The 10,000-nt window shown below is 38.3% G+C and overlaps 1 long non-coding RNA gene across 1 annotated transcript in view; it reads right to left on the bottom strand.

The window, feature by feature from the left end:
- LOC144972108 (uncharacterized) overlaps window positions 1–9,311 on the bottom strand; it is a 27,281-nt gene extending 17,970 nt beyond the window's left edge. Inside the window, exons 1-2 of the long non-coding RNA XR_013645271.1 lie at window positions 8,371–9,311; window positions 6,790–6,957 (exon numbers count right to left, since the gene is read on the bottom strand). This is a non-coding gene — a long non-coding RNA (uncharacterized LOC144972108). The remainder of the gene's footprint in view (window positions 1–6,789; window positions 6,958–8,370) is intronic.
- Between the last annotated feature and the right edge of the window lie 689 nt (window positions 9,312–10,000).

The raw sequence follows: 10,000 nt of genomic DNA, 5'->3' as shown, positions 1-10,000 counted from the left end.
GTGACCTATGTTGTGAAAGTGATGGGATGGAAATGTGGTTCAATTTGGTTGTTGGTGGTATAAATAAAATACTGTAAAGCGCATTGAGCATGACACTTCCGTGGGAATGCGCTTTATAAATGTTTATTTGTTTTATCGAAATATCGCTCGTCTTTGATGCAATATGTTTGAATTTAACCCTCTCCTTACCAACTACAGGAAAATTGTCACATTCGTTACAATGCAACCAACAATTTCTCATCCGATTTCTTATGTACGTCATAAAATTCAGTGATAACCAATCACCTGACCGGTGGTCTACAAGCAATAACAAAGAGCTGAGTGACGTCATCATCACTCATTCTACAAAGAATATAGATGAGGTGCGCTTGGCTAAGAAATTCACAACATTGTCATCCGGAAATATAACGGACCAACACACAAAACTATGTGTAACCTTGAACGTTTATAGTCTGGTTCATAGATTATAGTGTGTGCTTGGCCAAGAAACTCACAACAATGCCATCCAGAAGTATAAAGGGCCAACGTACACAACTATGTGTTACCTTGAACGTTTATAGGCTGGCTAATACAATTTAGTAAGAATTACTCATAAATCAAAAATCAATAACAAAGACCCGAGTGGCGTCAACTTCGTTCTATCTATAACACATCCAATGATGTACTCGGAGAGCCAAATGGTATTTTTGATTCCATGGAAAATCAATAGAGTGAAAAAAGTTCCACGTGAAAGGTCGGCCAGCGCAAGATTCAACACGCTTCAAGAATCACCAGTCTCTCTCACAATGACAAAACAACTTTGTAACAACACTCTCTTTGTCGGCCATGTTCAGGATTTTTACTGAAATCTCATACCGACTAAACCCACAAATAAATTCAAAAGCAATGTCTATACTACAGATAGTTCGAAGATGACGTCAATCAGGTCTTTGTTATTGTTTTTTGCCATCCGCTTAATGAGTAATGCTCACGACTGTCTTCACACGATTATAAACGTCATGGATACACACAGTTTTGTGTGTTGGCCGTTATACTTCCGGATGGCAATGTTATGAGCTTCTAAGCCAAGCGCATACTATCTATACTATACATAGTATGCGCTTGGCTTAGAAGTTCACAACATTGCCATCCGGAAGTATAACGGACCAACACACAAAACTGTGTGTATCCATGAACGTTTATAGTCTGGTTAATACAGTTCAGTGAGCATTACTCATAAACGCGGATGGCAAGTAAACAATTACAAACACATGAGTGACGTCATCTTCGAACTATCTATAGATAATAGGCACTTCGATAACACGTCTTCGCCAAGCGCACACTATCTATAATTTAACGACGGCTACGGTGTAATGTTGAATTTGAATATTTCGAAAACTGTGAACACTTTTTGATATGTATTTCATTTTGAGCATATTTTGTAATGTGATCAATGATTTAATACATGGAAAAAAATAAAGTAGACGGAACGAAATTGACGTTATTCAGCTCTTTGATATTGTTTTTATACAGCCATTTTCGTGATTTGTTTTTACTAAATAATAATATAAATCAGACTAAAATCGTTCAAGTTCACACACAGTTTTGTGTGTTGGTACGTATATCCGGCTGGCGGATGTTGTTAGTAATTTACGTTAACGCATAGCATCAGAAGTAGATCGTCCCCGTTAAAGATAAAGCGTTAAGAAACTGCACAACACAGTACGCCGGAGTTTGGAATGAGTGATCGTGTTTAATTGAGTCTTTATAAATATTCTATTCCATAATAATTAAGTCCTATTGAATGGAATTTGTCCGATACGGTTGAGTGGGGGGGATAAATGAGAGCGGGAGGGGGAGGGGGAGGGGGGGGTGGCGCGACTGGATGGGAGAAAAAGGAGGCGGGGAGGGGTGGGGAGGGGGGGGGAGGAGCAGGAGGAAAGGGGATGGGATAAGAGGAGGGGGGGGGGGATGGAAAATTAAAGAAAATGAGAAGAAGGAAGGAAACAGGAATTGGCGAGAAGCTGGAATAAATAGGAGTGGTGGGTTGGAGGTCAGAGGTCAGAGACTGATAGACTGGGACAAGAGGTTATTTCAGGTCATTGGCACAAACCACTTATTTATTCATCAGCCCAGAAAGAAGTACACGGTTTTTTTTGTGTGTCGTTGTTGTTGCTGGGGCAGCGTTTTGAACCCGAAAAAAATTATTGCTATGTGACTTGTCCTTATTTGATATTGTTATATTCGTATGTACACAAGGCGGAATGGAGAGAGACAGAGAGAGAGAGAGAGAGAGAGAGAGAGAGAGAGAGAGAGAGAGAGAGAGGAGGGGGAATTGGGTGAAGGGGGGGGGGGGGATGAGCAGAAAGAGAACTTACTTCTGCTGACACGGCCATAATTCAAATTGGAACTAAATAGGACTTCATCATTTCTCTATCTATCCCACAACACGACATAATGTATCTAATCTTACTTTATTCACTGCCTCAGGGCTTTGTATTATCTTCCGAGTTCTTTTCAACAAGCCCATAACACGCTCAATCAGCGTGTTGTCTCCCTTGTTAACCCCATTCAATTCTTACATTATAGACAGGCTTTTGTGTCAACCCAACGATTAACTCGTTCTAAATTCTAGTCCTGGCCAAAAAAAAAAAAAAAAAAAAAAAAAAAAAATTCACAAACTGACAAAACGCCATTTAAATTTTGGTCAGAAAATGTTTACTCAAAAAAACAATCGATTAAAGTGACTCCAAGGTGGACTCCTAAGCAGGTCTGGTGTCAGCGGTCATGTATTTATTTTACACCTGAATACGATGTAAGAATGTGAGCATTTTCCAAAGACTCAACTATGGGCCGAGTTAGGCTCGAATCCAGGACCTTCCCACCCGAAAGAGGGTGTCATACCACTAGACCACAAAGCCGCAGATAGATGTAAAATTAAATGCATATGAGATTTATGCTTAGTGGCTTTTTTTTTTTTTTTGGGGGGGGGGGGGGGGGAGGAGATGGGTTTTTTTTGTGTGTATTGTTTTGTTTTGTTTTGCTTTTGTGTGTGTGTGTGTGTGTTTTTTTTTTTTGTTTTTTTTTTGTTTTTTTGTTTTTTGTTTTTGTCTTTTTTTTTGATTTTTTAAAGTTCATTTTGGTTTTTTTTCTATATTGAGGAAAATGACGAAAACTTTCTTACACTGCGGGACACTAACATTTCCTATTTCAAATCATTCGTGACCAACGAGCGCAATGTAGGCTGATCTGATTTAATATTGTTGTAATGGATTCTGTCTTGCTTCGGTTAATGGTACAATTAAAAAAAAATGACACCCTTCCGCCACGACATCATAAGATATCGTCGCCTAGGCATTCCTCGAAGGAATATATAGATAATTCATCAAACAAGATGTCTGATGTCAACAGGAATCATCCATGTTGTCCAAAGTCAGCAAATTTGGGGCTAATAATCTTACCCAAGGAAAAAAAAACGAAAGTATCTGAAGCGGTGCTCGAACCTGGGACCTTCCCAGTGCAATGCCTTAATAATTGGCCACTTCGCCCCTGAGTACAGGGTGTCCAGCTTTCCTTGTTTATAGGACTTACAGAAGGCTGTTCACCTATAAAGTCTTTCCTTGTTTAATAACATCTTTAACAGAGAAACGTTACAGCCTTTAAATCCTGTAAACATAGACTTATGAGTACACGAATGCTTTACATTTCGTTTACCATTATCTTTTACTCATTGTGCCTCAGTATGTGGTTGCCATGCCTACCTACAAGCAAATTCCAACCTATTTTCGAGTACTTTCCATGTGTTTTGTAGCTTTTGTGACGCTATGGATTGAATATTTTTTTTTCGATGACTACGATGTTACTAGTGTGCATCTTTGTGAGTGTGTCTATGTCAATATTGAATTGTTATAAATGTGTAACCAAATGACAAATTGCCACTTTTTTTTAGGACAATAAAGATTTATTATTATTATTATTATTATTATTATTATATTAAATAATAATATTATATATCATATAATAATAATTATTAATATATATAATATTAATAATAATATTATATATTAATTAATATATAATTATATAATAATTAATATATTATATTATTATTATTATTATTATTATTATTATTATTATTATTATATTATTATTATTATTATTATTATTATTATTATTATTATTATTATCATATTGTCTTATATATTAGAGGCAAAATCTGTTTGGAATAATTATTAAATGTCTCAATTGTCTTGGCTATAAATTCGTTTGTTTTGTTTTTTTTTTTTTTTTTTTTTTTGCATTAGTACCAATCCGACATATAACAAAACCCCCAACAGACTTGATCTTTTATATAGCGCAATATCCACTAAACGTGCTCAAAGGGTCCCTAGCCGACAGCAACACTTAACATACAGAACGAGACACGAAGCTTGTAAAGCGATATTACATTTTCCCCAGACAGAAACAACGCTATTAACGCCCTGTCAGGTACTCATTTTACACCTGAATCCGGTGAGATAAATGTGAGTAAAGAGTCTTTAAGACGGACTCAACAATGCGCCGCTCAGAGCGGGACTCGAACCCAGGACCTTCCAACCCGATGGCGAATACCACAAGACCACATAGCTGCACACATATTATCGCCGTTTTGGTCCTGTTGAGCACATCATATAATGAAGTATGGTTTTTAATGGTTTTTAAAAAATAGTTTAAAAAGTCTTTTTTGTTCGAGAACAATCTCACACAATCCGTCACGACTTGGACCTCAATCAAATCTGCCAACTTGAAATTTTAAAAATGTGCAGTTTCCAAAGACAAACATGAAAAAAAGTCTCTATAAATAGCTTTAAAATCAATAATTTGTCATCACCATGATCCAAAAATACACCAATTGTCATGTATATAGGATCTAAGGAACTAAATTTTGCGGCTATCTGGTCTAGTGGTATGACACTCGATTTCGGATCGGAAGGTCCTGGGTTCGAGCCTCGCTCGGCGCATAGTTGAGTCTTTGGAAAAGACTCTTCACTCACATTCTCTGACCGTACTCAGGTGTAAAATGAGTACCTGGCCGTTAACAGCGTTGTCTTTGTCCGAAAAATTGTAATATCGCCTAACAGGCGTCATGTCCTGTCCTACATGTTAAATGTTGCTGTTGACCAGGGGCCCCTTGTGAAGCGCTTTGAGCGCATTTAGTGGATATTGCGCTAAATAAAATTTAATTTTCAATTTTCCTTTTCAACAAGATTTATTGAGTCAAAGAGGCGAATACCGCTCTGTGACGGGGACGAAAAAATAGGTAATTCTACGAATTTTTCGTAGTACGAGGCAGATCTGATTTCCATACAATTATAGATACGACTTTTTATTGTAAAAAAAAAAATGACAAGTAAATGTTGTGTAGGTATTTTGTCAACAAAGAGAAATCCTTTGAAAGCATGTTATTGAAAGATAATGGGGTAGGAAGAAGAAAGACAAATTTGAAGTTTTAACTGAATGAACCCAAACTATACAAATGGTGCAGAACAATTTCAGAATAAAGCTCTAATTACGGGTTTGGATACTTGAGCCCTTATGCTGGCGTACTCTTGAAAAAAAAACCAACCCATATTTAATAAAATTTGGCCAGAAAACTCGTCCTTCAAATTAAAGGACCCCTCAGCTTTCTAAAACTCTCAAACATAGGACTTGAAGGAAAACTTCACGAAGTCCCAGGTTTGAGAGTTTTTTTACCAAGATGATGGTCATTTTAATCGATCGATATTTGAAGGACAAGTTTTTTGGCCAATTTAAAAAAAAATATGGGTTTCTCCAGAGTACGGCATTATGGGTTATTGCCAATAATAATATATTCCTAATCCATTTGCATCGTGTGCTTCTCTCCCCCCCCCCCCCCCTTCCCCTCCCCCTCCCTTCCAATATGGAAATCCCCTATTATATTCTCAAGATACACCTTATATTAAATATTATTATCTTTTTTTAATGTAAATTGTTGTTCAAACATTTTACATAATATGAGACGCATTTTTGCAGACTGATATTTTATGATAACTCTCTTATATATAAGAACCACACCATTCAAATGTGCGGCTATGTGGTCTAGTGGTATGGCACTAACCTTGGGATCGGAAGAACAATGGGTTCGAGTCTGACTCAGAACAGCGCATAGTTAAGTACTTGGGAAAGGCTCTTTACTCACATTCTCTCACCGTACTCAGGTGTAAAATGAGTACCTGGCCGTTTTTAAATCATTGTCTCTGTCCGTGGAGCCGGTGTTTATTCTAGTATCTAAAACGCGAAATGAACAATATAGCAATTGCTTGTTTTCCTTTGGATAGGACTCTAGTCTACCGCAAAGTTCTTTCTGCCATATCTAATATCTGCTGGAAAGACAGGAGGGTTATAATACCTCTCGACTGCACCCGGGATCGACCTCGGTCGCTTTTCGTGTGACGTGAGTGGGCTACCAACTGAGCTATCATGATAAGTGCGGCTGTGTGGTCTAATGGTATGACACTCGCTTTCGGATCGGAAGGTCCTGGGTTAAAGCCTCGCGCTCGGCGCATAGTTGGAAAAGGCTCTTTACTCACATTCTCCCACCGTACTCAGGTGTAAAATGAGTACCTGGCCGTTAACAGCGTTCTCTTTGTCCGAAAAATTATAATATCGCCTAACAGGCGTCATGTCCCGTCCTACATAAATGTTGCTGTTGACCAGGGACCCCTTGTAAAGTGCTTTGAGCACATTTAGTGGAAATTGCGCTATATAAAGCTTAAAAAAAGCCCAAGTAAATAATTATGTCCCACTTACCAAAGTTGATGTCCAGGATGAATTCAATCAACAGCTTGTTGCATACAGTGTCAGACAACTCGTCATAACTTAGACTGCGACAGAGATGAGATGACGGACTTTTGGTACTGGTCAGCGAATGGCTCACCATTGGGCAGTTAGTTGTCTTGTTGAGTGTTGGCCGTCATACTGGAGATAAGATTTGGGGTATGATATTCAATTGATTGTGGGAATATAATAATGATGATGACGATGATCGATGATGATGATGATGGTTATGATGATGATGATGATGGTGGTGGTGGTGATAATGATGATGAAGATGAAGGTGGTAGTGGTGGTGATGATAGTTGTGGTGGTGTTGGAGGTTGTGGTGTTCGATGATGATGATGATGATGATGATGATGATGGTTATGATGATGATGATGATAATGATGATGGTGGTGGTGATAATGATGACGAAGATGAAGGCGGTAGTGGTGGGGTGATGATAGTTGTGGTGGTGTTGGAGGTTGTGGTGTTCGTGTATTTAATTCTATTAAATTGTAAAACTAAACTCGGCGATATTTAATCCATTGTGTTCTTGCATCAAAATTGTGTGTGATTCAAAATACAGTTGGTTGCTGCTTATAATATCTGAGTTGGTAGGGCACTCGCTTCACACGCAAAGGGACCAAGATCGATCCCGGGCGGAGTTGAGATTTTTTTTCTGACCCCTCGTCCAACCAGGAGTGAATGGGTATCTGAATCTGTTAGATTTGGCGGAAAGTACTTTGCGATAGACTAGCGTCCTATCCAAAGGATAACAAGAAATTCTTATTGCTATTGTCTGTTTCACGCTATAGAAACGGGATAAACTCCGGCTCCATGGGCCGAATGGCTCTAAAGGACCACTATTTTAATATAATATCTGCCCCATGGTCTGAAAACGGTGTTATATCCGAATGAACCCCGTGTCAATGATTAAGTTAATAGCAGAATCTACAACATTGGAGTTATAACAAATGTCTTCATTGAAGAGAGAGGGAGAGAAAAAGAGAGAGAGGGAAAGAGAGAGAGAGAGAGAGAGAGAGAGAGAGAGAGAGAGAGAGAGAGAGAGAGAGAGAGAGAGAGAGAGAGAAAGGTAGAGAGAGAAAGTGAGAGAGAGAGAGGGGGAGAGAGAGAGAGAAAGAAAGAAAGAGAGAGAGAGAGAGAGATAAATAGAGAGAGAAAGAGTGAGAGAGATAGAGAGAGATAAATAGAGAGAGAGAAAGAGAGAGAGAGATAGAGATAGAGAGAGAGAGAGAAAGAAAGAAAGGAAGAGAAAGAGAGGGAGACAGGAATAAAGAAAGAAATATCTATTTATCTATCTGTCGACCAATCACTCAATCTATTTATTTATCTACCTCTCTCTCTCTCTATCTATCTCTCTCTCCCCCCCCTCTCTCTCTCTCTCTCTCTCTCTCTCTCTCTCTCTCTCTCTCCCTATACATATATATCGTGTTTAACTGTTTACAAGAACATCATAAAAAGATAATACAGCCACAAAATAATAATATAATAAATTAATTCATTGATAAAAGTTACAGTATACAAGTTAAATAAAGGAAAAAAGAAGCTCACCATAGTTTTGCTGCTGTGAGAATTTTTGTCAAAGCCCGGTTTGAAATGAAAGAGTAAATTAAATAAAATTTAAAACATCGCGGCCAATTCACAACACCTGTTGATGATAATTATGCAACGTAACATGTATGAATATTAATCAGTTTTTAGTGTTAATGAATATCAATATAATAGTAATATATCGGCTTCATCCTCCATAGAACTATCTCCACAAACATGACGACGACGACGACGACGACGACGATGATGATAATGGTGATGATAATGGTGAGATATCATAGTTTATGGGTCAATAGAAATAATATTTATTATATTATTCTCAGTAATGTGCTCAGGCTTAAAACTTAACACCGGCTCAATACCGGTGTGAGTAAAAACTCTGTAAAGCACGCTCTAACATTGAATCCGATTTACTATCAAACTCACACACACATCGCTTATCTAGCTAGCACACGTTGAAAACGTCGTCATCGTCCTCATAACAAATAACACACATAGTATTCGAATAATATTGATATTGATATTTAAGACCAACACACGTCCAGTATAATATTGAAACAACGTCCTCAAACAACTAATATTAAATCTCTTTATCGTCTCTGCAAACTCATTTGAAAAGGAACGACGACGAAGAAGAAGAAGACGAAAACACGAAAACATTCGGCCACGTCGTCTCTCGTCTCACTACGAGTACATTAAGTTAACAATATTAATATACAGGGTCTAATAGCGTTTTAAAACAGTCTATTTTTTATTCGAACCGCGTGGAACACAAAACACGAACCAAGCTGGCGTCGGTCGTTGTTGACAAATTTAATGAATTGAACCAGGAATGAGAAACGCGCTGTGTTGAACGACGAAATAAATCGGCGCGGCAAATTTTTTGTCGTTGAGAGTTGGTTGGTTAAGCTCTGAGGGATTTTTTCCTTCTTCTTTTTACATTGAATGTCATTGTGATTCGGTTTGACGAATTTACAATAGGAGTTTCAATACCGAGTCTGAATTCTGAACGAATATTAAATATTATTATCATCATCATCATCATCATCTGAAACTTGAAGTCGGATTAGAAATACAGAGTGGATGGTCTCAGTTGTTTTCAAGAGTCTTGTTGTTTCTTCCTCGGCTTTTCTTTGTCCCCCCGTGAGGCGTCGAAGGATTTTTCTGTCAACTGTCAGTCAATATTATATTTATATAGTCGTTGTAATGCTCGTCTCAAAACGAAAAATCAAAAGATGTGTGAAGGCTTAACTCACAGCCTGCGTGAGTTGTTCCCGCTCATTTTATTGAGCGTGCAATTTTCTATAATTTTTTTTTCTCTTCTCTCCTTGCCTTTCACGCTCTTTCTTCTTCTGCTTCGTCTTTTAAAAAAAAAAAACCCTCTACACGAGGTGAAACTAAATCAATGAATATAAGTGGGATAATTGTTGTGTGTGTGTGTGTGTGTGTGTGTGTGTGTGTGCGTGTTGGATGGGGGTGGGGGGGGGTGTGGAGGGGGGGGGGGGTTTGGTGAGAGGTGGAGATGATGGAGTGGGAGGGGTGTATGGTTGAGAAATGCTGAGGGGTTGGAGTGGGGTGGGGTGGGGGGGGGGGGGGCGTGGAGCTAAAAGATTAAAGATTAAAATAAACA

The sequence above is a fragment of the Berghia stephanieae genome, chromosome 4 (assembly GCF_034508935.2).
Source record: "Berghia stephanieae isolate SIO BIC M18660-M18661 chromosome 4, UCSD_Bste_1.3, whole genome shotgun sequence".
NCBI lineage: Eukaryota > Metazoa > Mollusca > Gastropoda > Nudibranchia > Aeolidiidae > Berghia > Berghia stephanieae.
Note: the sequence above shows the minus strand (reverse complement) of the source record. Positions and strands in the feature narration are given on the sequence as shown.